The 23,847-nt window shown below is 36.4% G+C and overlaps 2 protein-coding genes across 3 annotated transcripts in view; one reads left to right on the top strand and one right to left on the bottom strand.

The window, feature by feature from the left end:
- LOC110259421 (uncharacterized) overlaps positions 1–23,847 on the top strand; it is a 574,595-nt gene that overhangs the window by 456,291 nt on the left and 94,457 nt on the right. The window contains exon 8 of the transcript XR_014838267.1: positions 6,751–6,897. The gene's annotated coding sequence lies outside the window, so the exon portion shown is untranslated. The remainder of the gene's footprint in view (positions 1–6,750; positions 6,898–23,847) is intronic.
- LOC110259422 (endogenous retrovirus group K member 9 Gag polyprotein) overlaps positions 1–23,847 on the bottom strand; it is a 789,250-nt gene that overhangs the window by 216,818 nt on the left and 548,585 nt on the right. Inside the window, exons 6-7 of one of the 2 annotated variants that reach the window (XR_014838256.1) lie at positions 13,171–13,469; positions 11,738–13,049 (exon numbers count right to left, since the gene is read on the bottom strand). The exons of the other annotated variant lie outside the window; for it this stretch is intronic. The gene's annotated coding sequence lies outside the window, so the exon portion shown is untranslated. Of the gene's footprint in view, positions 1–11,737; positions 13,050–13,170; positions 13,470–23,847 lie in introns of those variants that run through there. 2 annotated transcript variants of the gene reach the window in all.

Raw genomic sequence — 23,847 nt, forward strand, 5'->3', positions numbered from 1 at the left:
TTGGCTTACTGTTTCTTCTGAATCTACAGCTTATCCTCTGTTTCTTTCTCTTTCTCCTTCTCTTTCTCTCCCTCTCTCCCTCTTTTTTTTTTTTTTTTTTTTTTTTTTTTTTTTTTTTTTTTTTGTCTTTCAAGAGCCTTATCTACAGCATATGGAGGTTCCCAGGCTAGGGATTGAACTGGCTGCAGCTGGTGGCCTATGTCTTGGCACAGCAATGCTGAATCTAAGCTGCATTTGTGAACTATACCACTCACAGCAATGCCAGATCCTTAACCCATTGAATGAGGCCAGGGATGGAACCTGCATCCTCATGGATAACAGTCAGGTTCTTGACCTGCTGCATCACAACAGGAACTCCTATCCTCTGTTTCAATAGCATGTAGTCTGAATGAATATTATTTTAACTTCAGCTATAAGCTATCCTTTGGACTAGATGAAATTTCACATGACATAACAAATGTTTGTATTTTATCACTTTCACTTCCTAACTAGGATAGGCATGTGTTGCTATGTGTTATTAAGTAGATGCCGCATGTGCTTCAGTTATGGATGAAACGCTAGACCCAATGTGTGTCAGTTATGGATGAAATCTTGGGAAGCTGGAGAAGCCTTTGATGTGCTTCAGTTATGGATGAAACCTGGGAAGCCAGAGAAGCCTTTGGCAATCATTAAATATGAGTAGAGTTATAGTGATAAACATATTGCAATTTCGCAAGGACTGGTTACTTTTTAGAAGTTACGTTAATAGCCCGGTTTGGAACATGTATGCCCTTGAATTTCTCAGATATATCATTCTAGTACTGATACTTCCAAATTATATTTTTGTTTTCAAAAGGAAGAAAAAATTCAATTTCATTCAAACTGTAATCTGTTGTAACAAACAGTCATTACCAATCCTTTTCCTTATATCCTTCAGAGGCCCTTTAATCGCCACAAGTACTATTATGAAATGTAGAATAGAATCTTGAAAGAATATAAAATCAATTTAAGTCGACTTAATTTTACAATAAGTGTTTGTACAAGAAATTAAGCAATAAAGCAGTTGGTTATGGCAATTCTAAGAGACTGGGCAAATGTTTCAAAGTCTAATTTACCCAGATGTTAAATAAATGTTTTTTACATTTATTTTACATTCAATATTTATTAAAATGTTGATATTAATGAATATATATGTAAATGAAGTCCATATTACCAACAACTGATAAAAAAAACTCAAGAGTTATGCTAACAAAAGTAATTAATCCCAAACCACTGTAATGGGCTGAATTGTAAACTTTCAAAATTCTTAGGTTGAAGGTCTAACACCTGGTTCCTGAGAATGTGACCACATTCGGAGATAGGGCTTTTCAAGAAATAGTAAAATTAAAATGTGGTCCACAGAATGGGATCTAACCCAAACTTGACCAGTGTCCTTATAGGAAGAAATTAGGACAAGACATACAGCAGAGGAAAAGACCATGTGGGGACACATGGAGAAGGTGGCAAGCCAAAGAGCAAGGCCACAGACAAAAAACCAAACACTGACGCCTTGATTTTGAATATCTAGCCTCCCAAACTGTGGAAAAATAAATATATGTTGGTTTAAATCACCCTGTGTATGTTATGGCAGCCCTAGCATACTACTACAGCCACCGATTAGCATCAAATCCTTTCAATCTGAAACCAAACCCAAAGTAACTATCTATTAGATTTAGGGTGAACTGGTTATTTTAGTTCACTGTAACCAGTTAACCAATGAGCCAGTAAGTAGTCTGACTAATGGCTTGATTATAAAGATATGTGATCTTTCATCAAACTCCAACCAAAAATCTCAATGCTCTGGAATGATTCTGAACATGATCTTTGTCATAAAAAAAAAAAAATTTAGTCCAAAACAAAAAATTGATTTTAAATTATCCTTTTATAAATGCTGATGATTCATTCTTATATATAGACACTTCTCTCATGAGTTAAAGCAACAATTGCTAGTACCCTTGTAATATCATCATGAGGGTACAACAAAGATAAACAGTATTTAGTGGAAATAGTCACTTTTTTTTTTTCTTGCTTGTTAATAAGCACACTCTTTGTTCTAAACCTTGTTTGCTCAGTTTATTCATATGAAAAGAAGAGAAGTTACTGGGGAAAAATAGCTGTTTTGCTATGGTTTGCAAAGCAGATAGAAATGCAGGGAGTATCCATACCAGCGAAGCTCACATTTATTACATCAGCTAACTTGAAAAGTAGCAGTTAGGTGGTTTACAATAGTCTAAATCATCCCATTTGCGTCATCAACATGTCATGACCTCTTTTACATGACAGTTGTTCTTGCCTTAATATCCCCTACATAAGCCAGAGTATTGAAAGACAACAATGATATCTGCAATCTTATAATCAGTATTAGCCCTTCCTATGACTACTAATGATGTTTTGTGGGAACTTGTTACAACAGTTGTGTATTAGATTTTTATACCTCTTCATTTTCAAGGGAGACTAAATGTGTATATTTCTTGCATCATTATTTTTTCCCTAACATAATTAATCTTGTGGACATTTGCTATCAGAGCTTGTTACTTTAGACAGAATTGCTAAGGTTGTTATGACTCATGGTACAATGCAGCAGGAGGTGGCTCAGCTCTTCATGTGAGATAATAATTAGCTGCTGTTATTAAAAACTATTTAAGCATGCAAATAAATAATTGGAATTTCTAACTTTTAAATTGTAGAAAACTCCCTTCACTTTTCCAAAGGAAGATTTATGGGGCTAACATTATATGAGTTGTTATGTTTAATTTCAGCTTGTGCAGCAGACTCTACACCATGAAATTTCTCTTTAACCTATCTGAGGTAAATCCATATTTATGACCTCCTATCATTTGAAAAGTTTCTTCTCTTATTTTCATCTTCTTACCATGGCTGTTGAAAGAGTAGCCTAAAATCACTCTCTATTTGCAGTGAAAAAAAGAGGTAAAAGCCTAAAATCACTCTCTTTCTACTTGCAGTGAAAAAAATAGGTAAAAAAACCTAAAATTATTTAAATGATGAACTATCTAGAAAAATGGATAAGAAGATTCATCTTTTAGTGAATGATGCCAAGTCAATATTAAAGGTACCATAGCAACTAATCCAAACTGATCATCTCATTGCATAAGGTCACTTTTCCTTTTAAACAAATGGTTCAGGAATAGTCTTTCTTTGTATATCAGCACAATACTACCTTTCCAAAAGGAGCTATAAAAATAATTATAGATACTGCTATTTGTTCCAAATGTGGAATATAAACTATATCATGTCATTTACTAGATATTGATTTAAAGATACTTGCAATACCTTCCTGGAAAATATTCTACACACTGACAAGAAAGAGCAGTGTATACCTATGTTCAAGGAAAGAAAAAAACATACTAATAACTAGAACCTATTTGAAGGAAGCAAAACTTGTTTCTTCAAAGCATATGTAATTAATCAGCCTCATTATCCAACACACCAGGGAGTAACATTTCCCAGGCCCAAAGAGGAGTGTTTGCTTTGAACCCCAATCCTAGTTTTCATGTTTATCTGGGCTCCATTTTGCTTAAATATTAACATGGATTTCAGGGGTTTAGTGGCAACTCTAATAAAAGATAATAAACGTGACACCTTAAAGAACACTGGGATAAAAATGCTCTCTGGCCTTCTTTGGTCAGGTACGGCACTTTTGTCTTCTGCATTTTGAAGACTGTATCAGTCCTGCAGAGTGTGTGTGCATGAATACAAGTGTATGTGTGTGTATATAAACACGTCCATGTATGCTAAAGAGAGAAGGGCCAGTCATGGAAGAGAACTGTATTCCTGCTGTGTAAAGCATCCAGACATATGGGTTTGAAACTAAAGTAATGGTGTCCAGGTCCTTTAAATTGGAATTTTCCACCCATAAGTACCCTTTCACACTGCGTCAAGTGTTTGTGCATCAGAGTGATCTTGTAGGTTTGGCTTTTGATGTAAAGAAAATGCAAGAGTAGAATATTCTAGCAAGAGTAAAGCAAAGCCTCCCTTTTACTTTCTCTTCAAAGATATTCTTTAGAGCTTCCTTTTATGGATGCAAGATTCTTCAGTAGTTTACAATTAGTGATTTGGCAGTGCTAGTTTGGATGTAGAGAGAAGTATTTGTTAGCCAAGTGTTAAACTAAAGCACAGACTTTAGAAACTTGCAGATTTCAGGACAAGAGATCCTTTCTCCTAGGTTTTTCTGCCTTTCCATACTCCAAGTTTTTTTTTTTTTTTTTCTTTTGGATGGCTTTGATAGGTACATGGAGCCAAAAATCATACAAAGGGTAGGTACATGAAAGCATTTTGACATTTAATCTGAGGAATTCTCTAATCTGGGAAAGAGTCTAAATGTTTTCATAAGAGAATAGGGATTTAAGGTCAAGTTACTTGGTTAAAGAAGATGTAGACCAAGAGACTACAAAAGGAAAATTACTACTCTACACAGATAATCAAGTATGGCTAATCTTTCTCCTTGGCCATATTAGTATTAGTGTTAGATTGCCCATCAGTCAATGTGACGGAGATAATGGGAATGATGGTGGTGATGGTAAGAATAAATGAGTTAGTCAGGCCACTGTTGATTAAATAGGTTGGGCCAAGTATTGGGTGGCTCCAAACTTGCTTAGACTTAGTCTAGAGTCAGGGATATAAGATGTGGACCTTTGGCTCCTGTACACAATCTCTGGCCAATATAGCCTCTTCTTTGCCTCTTTTGAATAAGGCAATATTTCTGACTCTTTCTTCATGTGTCCAGTCATAAAGGCTCAGGAACACTGGAGGCAGGGTGGTCTGTATGTACTTTTATTATTCAGTTGTGTTGGATGACAGCGACTCATGAGCATGTGTTTCCTTAGTGAGCACCATTCTTCCTTCGTTAGCTCATAAGAGAAGACATTCATTCAGAAATATAGCAAAAATGGTGGACATTCAGTGGGTTCTTTTGTTCCTATGACCATTAAACCAGAAGAAAAATGTTGTGGCTTTTATCCAGGAAATGTTTTCAGTGCCAGTCCTAGGAAATTGGCTTGGTCAGAAGGAATATTTATTAATGTTACCACTGAGACAGGGAGTATCCACTTCTGACTCCCTTCCTTACTCCCTCTCATTCTTTAGACATTCTACCATTTTCATGTTCAGAGTGTTTGTGCTCTGGGTGTCTGTGGGTCTGCTTCCAATGTAGTAATAAAAACATCTTTTTTTTTTTTTTCCATTTCATTGGCATACTGAGAAATACTACCCTGTACTAAAGGGCTTACTATTCCTGTCCTCCTAATAGCTCTCTTAGTAAAACTTGACCATGTTCCTTATTGGGATGGAGAGAGGCCATTACCCAAATGAAATACCATTTCGGTTGCACTCATGGGATCCAGGACCGAATCCAGCCTTTAAGCTTATACAGATTATTTAGGAACTCTAAAATCATCTCAACACATAATTATACAACCATGTATAGAGGAGCCCATCACTGAGAAAAAATTCAAGCAAATTGATTTACCATTGATTATTAGATTAAAATATTATGTGTATATTTCTATCATTGCCTTTGCATAGTTGGACTGTAACTGTTCTCTATTTGTTATTCCCCTCTTACCTCTTTGAAAACAGAAACTGAGCCCTGATTTTTATACTTTTGTATCTGTATGCACATAGTAGATACTCATTAACTGAAAAACTGGGGATATAAAGTAGGCATTGGTCCCAGGACATTGTTCTGTCTACAATTTCAAATACTTCCTAATGGCTTAAATCATCTTAATAAAGCCTTTACTGACCCTTAATTTCTATTTTATTCTCAAAAGATTATTTACAAATGACACATTTTAATCCTTGTGTTGGATGCACTTTATTAGACTTCATTTTCTTCTTCCACATAATTAATAGAAATAATAATAACAAAAATAATAATAATTTGTCACATTTACTCAGCATTTGTTACAGCCCAGGCAATTTTCTAAATGTTTTATATGTATAAATTTCTTTAGGTCATACAACAATCCTATGGAGTAGATCCATATATTTCCATTTTATATACAGGCACACATGTGGGTTTGGTTTCAGATCATCACAATGAAGCAAATATAATAAAATGAATCATACAAAATTTTTGGTTTCTTGGTGCATATAAACATTATATTTTCTTTATACTATACATTATATTTTCTTTATACTATTTTCTCTATACTATGTGTGCAATAGCGTATACTATACTCTGTGCAATAGCATAATGTCTAAAAAACATATACTGTAATTAAAAAATACTTTCTTGTGAAAAATGCTAACTATCAGCTGAGCCATCTGCGAGTAGTAATATTTGCTGGTGGGTACTCTTGCTGACTGATCAGGGTGGTGGCTGCCGACAGCTGAGGTGGCTGTATAAAATTCCTAAAGCAACACAACAATGAAGTTTGTCTTATAGATTGACTTTTCCATTCGCAAATGATTTCTCTGTAGCATGAAATGCTGTTTCCACTACAGTAGAACTTCTTTCAAACCTGGAGTCAGTTCTCGAAAACCATGCCCTGCCTTGTCAACTCACTTTATGCAGTATTCTAAATTCTTTGTTGTCATTTGAGCAATCTTTATAGCATCTTTACTAGGAGTAGATCACATCTCAAGAAACCACTTTATTTGCTCATTCATAAGAAGAAACACTTCACCTGTTAAAGTTTTAACTTGAGATTACAGTAGTTCAGTCACCTTTTCAAACTCCACTTTGAATTCTACATTTCTTGCAATTTCCAGCACATCTGCAGTGACTTCTTCCACTCAAGTCTAGAATCCTTCAAAGTAATCTATGACGGTTAGAATCAAGTGCTTCCAGATTCCTGATAATATTGATATTTTGACTTCTTCCATGAATTATGAATGTTCTTCATGGCATCTAGAACGGTGAGTCCTTTTCAGAAGGTTTTCAAGTGACTTTGCACATATTCATCAGAAGAATCACTATCTATGGCAGCCATCACTGAATGACTCCTGATTCATGGACTAAAGAATGGATGACTCTTGATCCATGGGCTAAAGAATAAATGTTCTATTAGCAAACATAAAAATTATACTAGTCTTATACAGCTCCATCACAGCTCTTACTGCATCGTCATTGAGCAATAATTTTTTGAAAGGAATCTTATTTTCTGAGCATTAGGTCCTAAGAGTGCAGCTAAAATATCCAGCCAACCATGTTGTCAACAGATGTGCTGTCATCCAGGCTTAGTTGTTCTATTTATAGAGCACAAGCAGAGTAAATTTAGCATAATTCTTAAGGGCCCTGGGATTTTTGGAAAGGTAAATAAGCATTGGTTTCAACTTAAAGTCACCAGCTACATTAGCCCCTAACAAGAGAGTTAAGACTGTCCTTTGAAGTTTTGAAGACAGACGTTGACTTTTCCTCTTTAGCTATGAAAGTCCCAGATCCAGACAAAACTTTCCTTGAAAAAGACACATGCACCCGCATGCTCATTGCAGCACTATTCACAATAGCCAAGACATGGAAACAACCTAAATGTCCATCGGCAGATGATTGGATTAAGAAGAGGTGGTATATAACAGACAATGCAATACTACTTAGCCATAAAAAAAAGTAAAATAATGCCATTTACAGTAACATGGATGGAACTAGAGACTCTCATACTAATTGAAGTAAGTCAGAAAGAGAAAGACAAATACCATATGATATCACCTATATCTGGAATCTAATATATTGCACAAATGAACTTTTCCACAGAAAATAAAATCATGGACTTGGAGAATAGACTTGTACTTGCCAAGGGGGAGGGGGAGGGAGTGGGATGGATTGGGAATTTGGGGTCAATAGATGCAGACTATTGCCTCTGGAATGGATTAGCCATGAGATTTGTATAGCACTGGGGACTATATCTAGTCACTTATGATGGAGCATGATAATGTGAGAAAAAAGAATGTATACATGTATGTGTAGTATGACTGGGTCACCTTGCTGTACAGTAGAAAATCGACAGAACACTGTAAACCAGCTATAATGGAAAAATAAAAATCATTACAGAAAAAACAAAAACAAAGTCATAGATGGCATCTTCTTCCCATAGAAGGCTGTTTTGTCTACAATGAATATCTGTTGTTTAGTGTATCACCTTCATTAATGATCTTAGCTTGATCTTCTGGGTAACTTGCTGTAGCTTCTACATCAGTGCTTGAGCTTCATCTTGCATTTGGTGTTATGGAAATGGCTTCTTTCCTTCAACCTCATAAACTGACCTCTGCTAGCTTCAGGTTTTTTTCTTCAACTTCCTTACCTCTCTCAGCCTTCACAGAATAGAAGACAATTAGGGCCTTTCTCTGGTTTAGGCTTTGACTTAAGGGACTATAATGCTGGTCTGATCTTCTAACTAGACCAGTAAAACTTTCTACATATAAGCATTAAGGCTATTTTGCTTCTTTATCAGTCTTGTCTTCACTGGAGTAACTCTTAATTTTCTTCAAAAAACTTTTACTTGCATTTGCAACTTGGCTGACTGTTTAGCATGAGAGTACAACTTTTGGCCCATCACAGCTTCCACTGTCCCTTCCTCACTAAGCTTACTTATTTTGAACTTGTGATTTAAAGTGAGAGCAGTGCAACTCTTCAACTGAACACTCTGAAGCCATTGTAGCATTGTAGGGTTATTCATTGGCCTAATTTCAATATTGTTAGAAGAGGCCTCTCCTCAGGCCTCCCTCACAGAAGAAGGAGGCCTGAGGAGAGGGAAAGAGATGGGAAGGGCCACCTGGCCAGTGGTGCAATCAGTACACACACATCTATCAATTAATTTTGCCTGCTTAAATTGGCATGGTTCAAGGTACCCTAAAATAATTATAATAGAGACACCAAAATCACTGACCGTAGATCACCATAACACATACAGTAATACTGAAAAAGTTTGAGATATTAGGAGAAGCATCAAAATATGACACAGAAACACAAACTGAACAAAATGCTATTGGAAAAACATCCTTAAAAGATTTGCTTTACCAAATAGATTTTCCACAGATCTTCGGTTTGTAAAAACCACAATTATCTGCAAAGCACAATTAAACCAAGTATACCTATATTCAAAGGTATGAAGGACTCCCCACATTCACAATTTTGGTATTTTTTCACCATATAATGGCTTTAAAACTCCTCCCTTAGCTCAACAAAATCTTATTTTCTTGACTATAGGTCCTTGATCTCCCTTTTCTTAGAAAACTTGCAACTATAAATTTCTTCTCTCCCCAACCTGAGATGTAAATTTTCTCCTAGCTGCTTGCCAGTTTTATAACTGTCTTTCTCAAGGGTCTGGGAGCCATCCTTTTGAAGTCATCATCACCAAGATAGATTGCACCCACTCTCTGTGAGAGGGTAGAGGCCTACCTTCATAAGCAACAGTTATCAAACAAAAATGGCTAATCACAGTTACCAACCTCCCCCTAACCTTGTCCAGTACTTTTTCACCAGCTCAATTCAGTATTGAAAAACTCTCCCACCTTTCATTTGAGTCCAATCTCTCTCTCCTATTGCAATAGTCTTAAATAAATTATTCCTTGCCTATTTCACTCCATACAGTATAATTTTTCTTTGACACTCTCTGAACTTATTTTCATCTTCCCACATATTTTACACAATCTCTTTTCTCCTCTTTGATTCTCATAACCAAGTATTTGCCTTATTGACAGTTAGAAATTTTCTTCCTGAAAATTAGATGGGCTTTGATCACTATTTTCCTTTTTAACAATTCCAGGAAGGGAATTCTAACATGTCTTCACTTATTCCTATTATCCCAACACTCTCTCATTTTCTTTTCAAAGTCATCTCAACCAATTTCATAGAATGTCGTTTTGACAATGTACAGTTTCATTGGCCTTGGTTTCTCTTCTTTAATTTCCTTCTAGAATATTCCTCTCACCATAAATAGTTGAAATTTTTTCACCCTCCATAAATATACTTGATGCATTCTCAGCTACAGGAACCCAGCTTTTATTCTGAAATTATTAAAGCAAAATAGACAAAAGGAACTAAAAAGAGTTTACTTAAAAACTAAACATTTCCTTAGGCCTTAGATTACATAAAAATCCAAGATATAAGGTGTATTTATTTTACTAGTTTAGGGTAATTTTTGAGGACAAAAATCTTCAGAAATCTTCATGGAGCAAGGAGATAAAGAGAGTAATCTGATGTTCAACAAGTGGGAGAGGGATAGGAAAGGCCCATGGCATGCTCATCATAAGGACAGAGGCCTTTCCTGCAATGACAAGGGGTAGATAAGCTGCTTATTCTTTTCTTCCATGGTGGATGCATCCTGTACACATTTTGTATTCCTAAGAGAATTCCTGGTATTCATGACATTGTTAATAATAATAGATTTAAGAAACCCATGACTCCCCTGCCTCTCGCACATGAGAACAAAGCAGTCCTAATTATCTAGCACTAGGAAGTCGGTGCCAGTGTGAATTTATGTCCTCTTCCAAACTAGAATATAGCATCACAATTGATTTTCTTTTTCCATTTCTAATTTTCCAGACCTATTAAAATGACTCTAAACCAAACTGCTCTGAAAGAAATAATATTGGCTTTCTCCCATTATTCCTTTCTTTTCTCCCTTGCCTCCTTTCTACTAAATCAAATTAATCTACTTTAAAAATAGAAAAGATAAGTGATTATATAATCTTCTAAGGGAGGCGGGAAGCTGTGGGACATAAGGCACAAATGAAATGCTCACACATCAGGCATATTTAGACAATACGCATGTCAATCCAAGTCTTTTGTGGCCTGGTACTGTGGGGATGCAGCAAATGGAGGCAGGGAGGCTCTTCCTCTTCTGGGGCCCCCAATGATGTGAAGCACCTTCTGGGGGAAAGGAAAATGTTTCCGCAAACCCAGAGAAAATGTTAAGATGCCACTCAGAGATCTTGTCGCTCAGAATTATAGCCTGGAGGCAGTGAAGAGCCCCCAGTGACTTAATCTTGACACAGGAGAGGAAGGGGAACTTTTTTTTATCAGCTCAGCTGGCACTGTCACTGTGCCTTTAAAAACATTTGAGTCTTGCTTTTAATTTGTATGGAAAAAAACCCTTAAAACTCAATAAGAAAGCAATTTAATATTTTCAGGTAAATCATGGAATTTTACTCTAACAGAAGCAGGGGCTCCTCAGCCCCTAACTCCATTTCCTAAAAGCCATTTCCTAAAAGTCCTAACCATCCCTGAAAAGACCAGACTTTGTCCAAAGAAAAGTCAGCTGAGGGGAACGATGATATTCTGGGTGAACAGAGTTATTTTAAGAAGCCACAAGCATTTGCATTTCTAAACTATTAGGAGACAGAATGAAGGGAAATTTTTTTAATGCGTATACATATATACATGTTTTAAAATCTAATTTGGGGTCACAGCTGTAATTGCAAAAGCTTTGGATTGTGTGTCATGCTGGAATAATGTCGTGTTAGTGAATGTAGAGCATTCAGCATTACTTTATGCCTCATTGCCTCCTAAGTGTGATGCTATTTCAATACAACACCTACCACTTTTAGGTCTTTATGCTTAAGTATGTCTTGCTGGATGAAATCAAGCTACAAATTGGATGAAATTGGGTCCACCCAGTTGATTCTACTGCAAGAAGCTCCAAAACCCAATTGTTTTCTAAATCCAAATCCATGAAATTCAGAATCCAAATTATCATGATTTCTTGCACTGAAAAATAAATACAAAAGCTCCACTTGACACAGGGATGAAAAGTTGGGCTTTTTTTTTTTTTTTTGGTCCATAAAGATATAGTTAACCTTTTTTTCACATAGACATTGAAAATGGCATTGAACCAGAGCAAGAAATAGAGAAAACATAACCTGCAGCGAGGCTATATATTTAAGAGAAAAAATAGCTAACTAAAGAAAAATATTGGATTATCCATGGTGGGTATTTTAATAATTTATACAAATTTATGCTTGATCTTAGCTATCAAAATAGTTAGAATTACCATTAGCTACCTTGAGGGAAAAATATTCTAAGAAATGGCATTACACATGGATGCGTTTGTACTTGTTTTCAATGAAAGAGAAAGTATATTGATAATGTAGAGGGGTAAAAGGATTTTGGTAAACAAGAGGTACACCATGGACAGATTATCTGATCCCAGGTCAGGCACTAGGATTCTCTGACATAGGTCTCAGTCCTCTTAGGAGAACCTAGCAATTCAGACCATGTGAGCGTGGGAGAATTTAGACTGAATCATATTGGGTTAGAGGAAGAAATTGTGTCATCAATATCAAATATAGACAATTCATAAATGATAGCAACACCACCAACCACTACAAGTCACTGAAGAAGTACAAAGTTAAGGAAAGCCATAGGCAACAATATTTCCAAGGCTGGGAAAAAAAGCACTGACCAAATGCAATGCTCCCCTGCCCAGAGCAATCCCAGTAGATATTCAAGATCATGGTGGTTGCTCAGGACTCTTCCTTCTATGTGGTTCTGATTTCTGTTCATGGACTGTGCCTGGCTATCCAGCTTCTCCCCTGCTCTTTCCTCACTGACATTACTCCCTCCTCATTGGGGTTGTAGTGATCTTTGGTCAGTAATCCAGTGGCTAGTTCCAGGCCTGTCTTCCCTGTCTGATACTCACCTACCTCAATCACTGCTGTCAAGCCCTCAACCTAGAAACCCCCACAACTAAATAGGGTAATGTGTCTTGCTGACTTTACTTATTGACTTAACTTATGTACTTGTCAATTCAACTACCATGGTCTGCTGGCTTCCCCTGCCCAATACTCAACACCACCATCCCACCAAAAAACAAAAACAAACAAACAAAAAACCCCAAACAAAAAACAAACAAAAAAACAACAACCAAAAAACACCTTGGGGAAATTACAGGATTTCAGGTGTGAGAGAGAATCATAATTCTGAAGGCAGGGGGAGGTGGAGGTGGTAAGAAAGACAGAGAAATACATGAATCATTTGTACAAAGAGTCCATCCTCATTATTTGTTCATGGTTTCCACATTTTTAACTTTCCCTATTTGCTAAAATTTATTTGTAGTCCTCCAAATCAAATACTTGCATCAAACTCACAGTCATTTGTGGTTATGTGTCAAATGGTGAAAAAGATAATTTTCCGATGGGCTGAAGCCCAGTAAGTCGATGCCTCTGCCTTCTTGTTTTAGTTAAATCAAATACTTGCATCAAACTCACAGTCATTTGTGGTTATGTGTCAAATGGTGAAAAAGATAGTTTTCCGATGGGCTGAAGCCCAGTAAGTCGATGCCTCTGCCTTCTTGTTTTAGTTCCCATACTGTAAACAACTGTCCCTTTTTGGGTGTGTCCAGTGCCATAGTTTTTGTACTTTTGCTTTTTTGTTGGTGATTTCACTGTTTAAAATGGTCCCCCAGTGTAGTGCTGACGTACTGTTAGTTTTCCTAAGCAAGGCGGTGATCTGCCTTACAGAGATGAGCTTTATTCAGGCATGAGGTCCAGTGCTATTTATAATTAAATGATAATAAAGAGAGTACATGTCAAAATGTGTGAAACATAACCAAAAGGAAAACAAAAAAGAACACTGATTAAAGAGTACAGCTCTGAATACATATATCTAGAAATTAAACTAGTAGTTAAATATTACTTGAAAGAAACTTTCAAACAAGGATATAAACATGGTGTGAGTCAATGAAGAGGAATTTTATTTTCTTGAATAGGAAATTTAATTTTATAAAAATGCCAATTTTCCATCATTAATTTATAAATCCAATGCAATCCCATTCCTATTTTCAGCTAGATGTTTTGATAAATATACCTACAATTTAGATAGAAAATAAGGACCACGCATATCTCTTAAACAAATATAAAAAAAGTGAGGGTAGACTTTTCCAACCAAATATGAAGATAAACTATAAGACATTGTAATAAAAGTTATGCTTTAGCACAAGAACAGACGAATGGACCAAGGGATCAAAAGATAGTACTCAGATGTAATCAAATGCTTATCTGGGGACTTAACAAATGATTTAATGCAACATGAAAAGGATGGTTTGTTCTTAAATTGTGGGGGATAGTGGCTTATTTTGTGGAGAAAAATAAAACTGGATCACAAAACTACATTCAAAGGTGGACATTAATGGACTGAAAATCTATCAAGTTAATGGGAAAGATGTAGGAAAATATTGTGAATGAGATGAATAAAGAAATTTTAAACAAAATTTTAAAAACATAATTTATTAAGACATTTAGAATGGATAAGCAATGAGATCCCGCTGCAGAGCACTGGGAACTATATCTAGTCACTTGTGATGGAACATGGTGGAGGATAATGTGAGTAAAAGAAGATGTGTGTGTGTGTGTGTGTGTGTGTGTGTGTGTGTGTGTGTGTGTGAGATTGGGTCACTTTTCTACAATAGAAAATTGACATAACACTGTAAACAAAATATAGTGGAAAAAATATGTCATTTTAAAAAATGAAATTAAAGCAAAAATAAAAATAAAAACACAAAATTATAAGCCCAATAATTATGGACAAAAATAAGAGATGTAGGATATATTGAAGGAAGATATCTGTTTAAAAACAATCATTATTCAAAATGTTTTCAGAATTCCTTTAAGCTAACAAGAAAAAAAAGGAATGCCAGTGGAAAAATAAACTCAAAGAAAATGAAAAAAGCAGCTGTCAGAAGAGGAAATTAAAAAAAAAAAACACCAACAGACAAGAAAGATGCTCAAATTCATTAGTAACTAGAAAATAAGAATTAAAACAACAGTATGATATCAACAAGCTACTTCTTTAAAGAGGCAAAAATTGGAAACCTAGAAAAAAATATCAAATATTGTTGAGACCATGGGGTTACAGAAACTCCTATATAGATGATGGTAAAAGTTGTGGTCATTCTGAGGAACAATTTGACTTTATTTAGTTCAATGTAGTATATATACACACTCTGGTCCAGCAGTCCCCAAATTCTTACACAGGGCGGAGGAAGCTCATCACACTATTACCTTTTGTGTCAGAGCCTTAGAGACCATCAACCTATACATCACTGGGGGAGCAGACAGGTTAATTTGGATAAATGCATACCCCAGAGTTCTAGGTAAGAGTTATGAGAAATAAACTAAATATCCACCTACTCACATAGATCTTTTAAAAAAACACTGCTGAGTAAGAAAAGAAAGGAGAAAAAGGAAATACACAATACCATATACACACATTAAGAATGCAGGCAGACATGCACCTGCATGTTCATTGCAACATTATTCACAATAGCAAAGACATGGAAACAACCCAAATGTCCATTGACAGATGATTGGATTAGGAAGATGTGATATATATACACAATGGAATACTACTCAGCCACAAAAAAGAATGAAACAATGTCATTTGCAGCAACATGGATGGCACTAGATACTCTCATACTGAGTGAAGTAAGTGAGAAAGAGAAAGACAAATACTATATGATATCACTTATATCTGGAATCTAATATAAGGTACAAATGAACATTTCCACAGAAGAGAAAATCATGGACTTGCAGAATAGACTTGAGGTTGCCAAGGGGGAGGGGGAGGGGGGTTGGAAAGCTTGGGGTTAATAGATATAAACTCTTGCCTTTGGAATGGATTGGCAATAAGATCCTGCTGTGTAGCACTGGGAACTATGTCTAGTCACTTATGATGGAGCATGATAATGTGTGAAAATAGAAAGTGTACATGTGTGTGTAACTGGGTCACCATGCTGTAAAGTAGAAAAAAAATCTGTATTGTGAAAATAGCTATTACATTTTTTTTTAATTTAAAAAAAGGGATAGAGGCCAGTGACATGGAAAGAATAATGACATTATCCTAATGGCTCTGAAATAAAATACAATCATGAGAGGAAAAAAAAAAGAATGCATGCAGACATAAGGACAACACACACAATGATGATGAGGCCCTGTGAACTGCAAAATTCAATTCATTTAATACTAGGAAACTGATTTACACATAAGTAATTTTAAAAGTTATGTTAGAAACGTGAAATCATATAGACCTCTATCCTTTGAAAATACGGTATTTTAGTGAGCCAGATGATTCATTATAAAAAGAATGTATGGTTAGAGAAAATCAGTCATTGTCTCTAACAGATCACACACTAAAGGAAGTATTTAACCCAGATTTGAGGCTCTCACTTTAAGTAGAATCTTGATGAATGGGAAGCACATCTTGTATAAAGAACTTGGTGGGTGAGAAGAGTGCAAAGCACCTAATATAAAGACCAGAGAGGTAAAATGGAACTGTTTTACATGGACGCACAGAGAGTATCTCTCTCTCTCTTCAATTAATTTATGGGCTGTTGTGTAGAAGAGACAGATGATACTGTACATTGCTTGAGGGTGGGAGTCATTAAAAACAACAGGTGGACTCTATAGTCAAGTAGATATAGGATAAGAACAAAGGGGAAATTTCTAACAATGAGAAGAGTCCCAAATAGGAGTAGTTATAGGATGAGTTCCTTGCCTGACATTTTTCAGGAAGGTAGACATTTATTAGGAATGCAGAGATTCCTGTCCTCAAAGGAAGGGGCAAGGGATTGAACTGTAATGTCCCTTATACTTCCTAAAATTTTGTAAATCTAAAATACTTTAAGAGGTTTCATGCAAAGAAAAATTAAATCTTAAGCAGTTTGCTTTCTTTTCTTTTCCTCGACTATGGATCAAACAATGACTCTAGTGGCTAAATAGGCCATTAAATTAAAAACAAACAAACAAACCTAAGAATAATTGAGAATTTTTTTTTCCTCTCTGGACTGTTTGTAATGCTAGTGTGTCATCCTTATTCATAAGTTCCCACTGAAGTGAGTAAGAAGACATGTTGGTGGTTCCAGGTGTTTACTCACACATCAATCTATTTTCATACTGATGATTGGAAGCTTTCCGCAGTCATGATCATACACTACTCACATCTGTTTTCCCCCATGGGGTTGAGAAGAGCATTCCTGGGGTGTGAAAGAGTCAGAGGTAGAAACTCCCCATATCATCATATGATTATTTGGATTTCCATAATAAAACTGCTCATCAGTCTTGTAGCATGAGGTCTCTCAGAAACTACATCATTGCTAGGATCACTAGCATTTAAAGATATACTAGCATATAATGTCTGAAAGACAAGTTAATTCATTCTTTTTCCTTCTTTTTCATTTACCTCTATTTTCTTTTCCTTTTCCTCAATCAAATTCAAGCTCTACCTTAAGGTATCTAAGGCACTCTTTGAAGCAATTATACAGAGTGGGATTGGCAAAATTTTTAAACTTAATTTTTTTAAAAATAAAATGATAATAGTGAACTTTATATCCCAATCTCATTCACTCTCTAGAAAATTCGCCAATCAATTCTTATTTTATGCTAATGTGACTATATAGAGAAAATGTAACTCAAGACTAGATCTGCTTTTCTTTCTTCATTTACTCGTCATTCAAAAACATTCAATTACATTTAGTTCTTTTTCACTCCATAACATTCTTACTCACATAGCATCATTTTCCATTTTACTAAACTTAATGAAAGGATCAGAAACCTATCTGTTAAGGATTATGGAAAGAACAAAATAATGATATCACTAAAATGAGATTTATGACATTAGATGCCTAAGCTGTGTATGCACTGGTGAACTCAGAGTTTCTCCAGGAGGTAACCAGCAGAAAGCTTGCTTTGCTGATGATCAGAGGTCAGCAAAAACTAGACCTCAGGCAAAATCCAACATACCACCTGTTTTAATAAATAGGTATTACTGGAACATGATCATACCCATTAATTTACATATTGTCTATGGTTTCTTTCATTCTAAAAAGTTGTCAGGTAGTTGTGCCTGAGGCCATATGGCCTGTCAAACCTAAAATATTTAATATCTGGGCCTTGCAGAAAAAACTTCATTGACCTCTGCCTTAAATACTTTGCAATCCTAAAAACCTTTAGGTAATCCTCACATAATATGTCTTAATAAATACAGGTCAATAAAAGGTGCCACAAAACTAGGTGGAGAGAAAAGGTACTCCAGCAGGACAGGGAACTTACCTAGAATAAAAGTAGTAAGGAGGACTTTATTAACTAATTCATCAGACATATCAAGAGCCTAGTATGTGTGGTTACCCTGTCAGTCCCTAGGGATGAAAATGAGAACAAAAAAGACGGAATTCCTATCCTCCTAGACTCTATCCTGGAATTCACATATTAAATCAACTCCAAACTACATATAAAATTTCAAATGTAGTGAATGCTATTACTTACCTCTGGGTGCTATGAGAAATAAAAGCTTACAAGTTGAAGATGGATCCCTCCTTATTAGGGGGAGACTAATGTCTCCATTCTGGGAACAGCATCCTTTCTCTGAGGAACTGTGTCTCCCCACCTGAACTTGAATTTCTGCAAAGGATTGCAAGACTACCCTTCCTCTACCCACAACAGGGTTGGAGGTTAACTGGAGTCACTCACATTCCCAGTTACAGTGATTGGTGCAGAAACATGAGCGACTCCAGTGACAGTTCCATGATTGAAGCCTAACCAATCACAAGTCCTCCTTAGTATTGATTTACAGTGAAGAAGGAATGTTCCCCTTTTTTTCTCCTTGGTCATGATGCAGTAGAGATGTTAGCCCAAAGCTCAAGAGGTCTTATTTTCCTTTCTGTGAATTTTGAGAGTGACATGGACAGATAGAAACAAAGTATATATCTAGAGAGAGGCAGAGACAAAAAGAGATGGGATAAACTCATAGCATTTGAGATCCTGGATTCAACTGTCCCTGGAACCAAAGGTAAACCAGAAATGATCAGAAAAATGGGTGTGCCACATAAGCTCTCACCATAAGTGGCCCCAGATGCTCAAAAAAGGGAACAGTTGTTGTTTTGAGGTTGAGTTTACCTTGAAATCAAAAAAGGACAAAGAGCTGCTGAGGGTTTTTGCCAAGTATAATTGGGAACAAGGACTCTGTGTGTGTATAGAGGGATAGGTCTGTAGGAAACATCGCCTAATTCTACAAATCATTATTTTTACTACTCTTCCTTCATTCCCCCAATTCAGTCTGTTACAAATCCTGTGAATTTACAATAATGGTTCTTAAAGTGTATTCCCCTGGCCAGGAGCATAAATATCACCTGGAAATTTGTTAGAAATGTAAATTCTCAGGCTTCACTCCAGACCTCCTAAATCAGAAACTGATTTTAGGATCCAGAAATCAGTAAATCATGCTGAAGTTTGAGAACTTCTAGTTTACCTTAAAAAAAAAAAAAAAAAAAAGGCTGAAATTTTCTAACTTTTCTCATTCTCCACTTCCAGCCACCTAGTTAAAATGCCACCATCCCTAGCCAGGACTCTGCAGTAGATTCCTAACACATCTTCCCACATGTAAACACTCCCTCCAGCAGATTTTATTTTCCACAAATAAAATTAATGACCTGTTCCATCCTCTCTGTCACTGACCTTTTAATTAATGACCTGTTCCATCCTCTCTGTCACCTGGTACAGTGAAGACTCATTCAGAAATGCTTCTCCCCTATCCTGAAGAGAGCCCAAAACTTTCTAACGTTTGGAACCCCCACCAAACACTGGTACGAGTTTCTCAGGACTATTCCCTGGTTTGTGCTCAGAGGAATTTAGAGTCCTGCTTCAGTTGCAATTGGTTAGTTTAGCAGGGAACACATACAAATTCATTCATTCCTTGCACAAATGTCTACTTAGCACCCATGACATGAAACAGATTTTGTTCAGTCCTGGAAATCCAGAGGTAACACAGGTCTGGAGCTTTTGCCTACACAGGTTTCTAGTCTAGTTGGAGGAGACAGTAAATTGGCCTAAGAGTTAAGTGCATAAATGATATGTGGATAAGTGTTCTGAGGAGAACAAACTACTTGCAGTTCAAAGAATATGGGGGTCACCTCTATATAGAACAATGAGGAAAGGCCTCCAAAGGAAAGGACTGGCTATGCTAACAGTAAGGAAACAAAAACAGAGAGGAAGACAAGTGCAAATGCCCTGAGGCAGGTAAAACCTGATAGTAATAATGAACTGCTGAAAAGGCCAGTGAGGCTGGTCAGAAGTGAAGGAGATGAGGTTGGAGCAGACGGGTCAGATTGTGGGGGCCTCCTAAGTCAGTGAGAGCAGTTTGGATTTTATTCTAAAGGCAAGAGCTAAATGACACTAGCTGTTCTTCAAGAGAACAGACATGAAGGCAAGAGAGTTATGGATGGTCCTGTTGACATCTGAGCTCTGAACACAGAAAACACTGTTTTGTTTTATTGGGTTGGTACATAAGTTAACATATACAAAGAAGCAAGAAGGTTTTTGTGGGTTAACCTAGACAAGTCACCATAATTTCTAGTTTCTATAGGAAAATACATTCCAAAATCTAAACAACTAAGGAAAAAAAAATTAGAAACATGGTCTATTGAGTTGGGGCCCATCTCAGCAGTTCTAAGCATATTTAAAATAGGGTTACTTGATACCAATACTTTCACCTCCAAAGGTAAAAGTTAAACTTTCCTTTAGGTGTTTTTAAAACAATGATCCTCTATCATCCAAAGAATCAATTACTGATGCTTTTCAATCCCAATTTTGGCTCAGACATCTCAACCACATATTGTTTTACTTTATATTTTATTTTAAGCTTTATTTAGCTCTTTCCTTGTTCTCTTTCATTTATTTAAATATGGATATGCTCAGCAGGCAGGTGGTTATATTTTTCAGGACTCTCCCCAAACTTCTAAAATAAATAAATAAATGTGATGGGAAAATAAAGTATACAAATTAATTAAATCCACTATCTTCCTCCTATAAAATGTCCTTTTCCAGATTTTCTATCTGCTTTTTGGCTACATTCTTTGCTACCTGGGAGAGGAACAGAGAGGTGCAAATGATACACACACCTCGTAACTGGTGTAATTAAGAGATTCCTAGGTTACTGCCTCCTATTTTATTGTAAGGGCTGAAGTACCCAGATTAGAAACTTAATGACCTGTCCACAAGGGAGTAGAACTCCAGCTGCAGTTCACCACGACTCACTGGCAAAGTGATCACTGAGGGCCATCTTCTACAGAGGAGCACGCTTCACAGCCATTTTCTAACTTGCTTGCAGCTATTTCAGCTGCAGCACTATTTCCAATTCAGGAAATGTTTTCCAATGCAAGAGAAAAAAAAAAAAAGAGATATTTTTAACAACTCCGCTAAAAGAAATCTTGCTTTTAAACTTTGTTCTGCTCTTGATGTCGAAGCAGATTGTCCAACTAATTAGGGCCCTAAGTTCTCAGTTCAGAGCCCAAAGCTTTCCTGAAGCCTTTGCCTTGACCTTGTTTACAACTAGCGCAATGTATGAAGATATTTCCATTATCAGCCAGAATAATTGCCCTCAATTTATTTTCTCCCATCCAAATGGTTTTGCCTTAAAATCATATATAATCAAGAAACCATAGAGGATGAGATTTGGGGTCTGTGAGTCACACAAAAGGGTTTGAATTCTAACTCCTTGTGTAACTTTAGACAAATTCTTCAGCTTCTGTGGGCTGTGTTGTCAGATAATGTAGCATGTCCAGTTAAATGTGAATTTCAAATAATCAATGAATTTCATATGAGTATATCTAACACCATACTTGGCCACTCTCAATCTTGCAGCTCTGGTCTGGGCTTTAGTTTTCTTAGGTGTACAACGAATATAATAATGGGGAGGTGTTAAGATTCTATAAATTAATTCAGTTGAAAAATTCATTATGGTGCTTGGCACATGGGGTGTCCTAATTCTTAGCTATTGTGTTGCCATTGTTGTTTTTGTCTCCCAGAAATAAAGGAATGCACACAAAAATGCCTGGATAGAGTTTCCTCTAGGCTGAGCAAAAAGGGAATTAAATACTGTGGGAGACACATTCGCGCTATAAATCTAGACCTAAACAGAGGCAACCATATGTGAGGGACCATATGTTATGATTTAGTCCTATACCCCATGCGCTCTTGTTTTCAGACCCATTTTACAGAGAAAAACTGAGAACTTAAGTAACTCCCTCCAAGATACATGGGTAGTAGCTGGTAAAGCCAGAATTTGTTTTGTGAGGTTCAACCCAGATTCTTTTCTCTATTCTGACAATAGTCTCCAAACAAAAAATGCAGTAATTCTCAATAAATACTGCAAAAAAAACTGAATTTAAAGAAAAAAATAATACAGATTCTTATTTGATGAATATCAATATGACAAAGATAACTAAAAACAATTTTATAATACTTTTTACCATCATCATAATTTATGACATCTCAAAATGACCCAATAAAAGTGGCATTTCTAATTATTCTTATTTCACAAATAAAGCAGTGAAATTCAGGAATTAGATGTCTCCCCTACAGCATGCAGCTATAAGTGTAAAAGGCAAGATAAGACCTAAGTGGGTTTTAATCTCATTTGCTTGTGCTGCCATAACCAATTTTCTCACAATTCTGGAGGCTGGAAGTCCAAGATCAAGTAATAGCTGGTTTAGTTTCCTCTGAGGCCTCTCCTTGTGGCTTGCAGATGGCTGCTATTTAGCTGTGTCTTCACAAGGCCTTTTCTCCATGTGCCTGCCTTCCTAGTGTCTTTTTCTCTTTTTATAAGGACACTGGTCATGTGACTCAGCCATAAAACCTCATTTAACCTTTATAACTTCTTTAAAGACCCCCTCTAAATAGTCAGATTATGGGCTAGGGTTTCAACATATGAATTTGGGGAGCACTCAACTCAGTCCATTAACACCAGGTTTTCTTATTTCTGGTCAGTATCCTTAGTTATATAGCTCTTCCTGGATGACTTTAAATGACAATTCTGTTGTTAATTTTGATGGTGAAAGAAATATGTAAAAACGCAATATGGATACATTGATAAAGGTCGCTAACTCTAAGAATTTTCAAAATTCAGTACTTTACACATGGACGCAAGGGATTTGGTCTACTGCAATTATTTTAACAGGATCCTGGACTGAGAGAGTAACAATGACTCTGAGAGGAAAGTTTGATCATAGCTGATGCAAAAACTAACCTCACATGTTACAAAGTATCAGGAACTTAAAATCCATTCCTGGGAGTTCCCGTCGTGGCACAGTGGTTAGCGAATCCAACTAGGAACCATGAGGTTGTGGGTTCGATCCCTGCCCTTGCTCAGTGGGTTAACGATCCGGGGTTGCCGTGAGCTGTGGTGTAGGTTGCAGATGCGGCTCGGATCCTGCGTTGCTGTGGCTCTGGTGTAGGCGGGTGGCTACACCTCTGATTCGACCCCTAACCTGGGAACCTCCATATGCCGTGGGAGCGGCCCAAAGAAATAGCAAAAAGACAAAAAAAAAAATCCATTCCTTATGTGTATGAGGAAGAGACAATGATGAGGGATACACTGTCTTAACCTCATTCTTCCAAATTTGAAACTTTCTAAAGTGTAGGAAACGTGGGTAGAACTCTGTGGGTTAAACCAACCTCCACATATACCTACAAATGCCAGGTTAGGTTAATAGCTGCTTATGCTGAATGAGTCAATGGATGATTCATAGGACTGCTGCTTACTCCTGGAATCAGGTGGATTCTGTGCCACATTCTGATTTGTTTGCATCTAGCAACAGTGCAGACCAAGTAAGGAAAGCTATTATGGTAGCAGCTGGAGGAGAAATCTGTAGGAAAGATGTAAAAAAATCTTTCAACACTTAGTGAACGTAGGTAGAGAACATTTAATATGGACACCACTATAAATGATTTGAGCTTCAATATTGGTTTTTAAAAACACAGTCTGCACAGTGGTATTTTTATAGTCAGTGTCAAGCATAGTCGTTTTTAGTTACAGCTTGCATAACAGTTCAAGATAAATCAAAGTGAACTGTTCTGAAGAAAAAAAAAATATAGCGCAGATTT

This window comes from Sus scrofa, chromosome 2, assembly GCF_054392235.1.
Source record: "Sus scrofa isolate SSC_HxYL_T2T_F1_AM1 chromosome 2, Sscrofa_HxYL_maternal_Yorkshire_Landrace_v2.0, whole genome shotgun sequence".
Classification (NCBI taxonomy): domain Eukaryota; kingdom Metazoa; phylum Chordata; class Mammalia; order Artiodactyla; family Suidae; genus Sus; species Sus scrofa.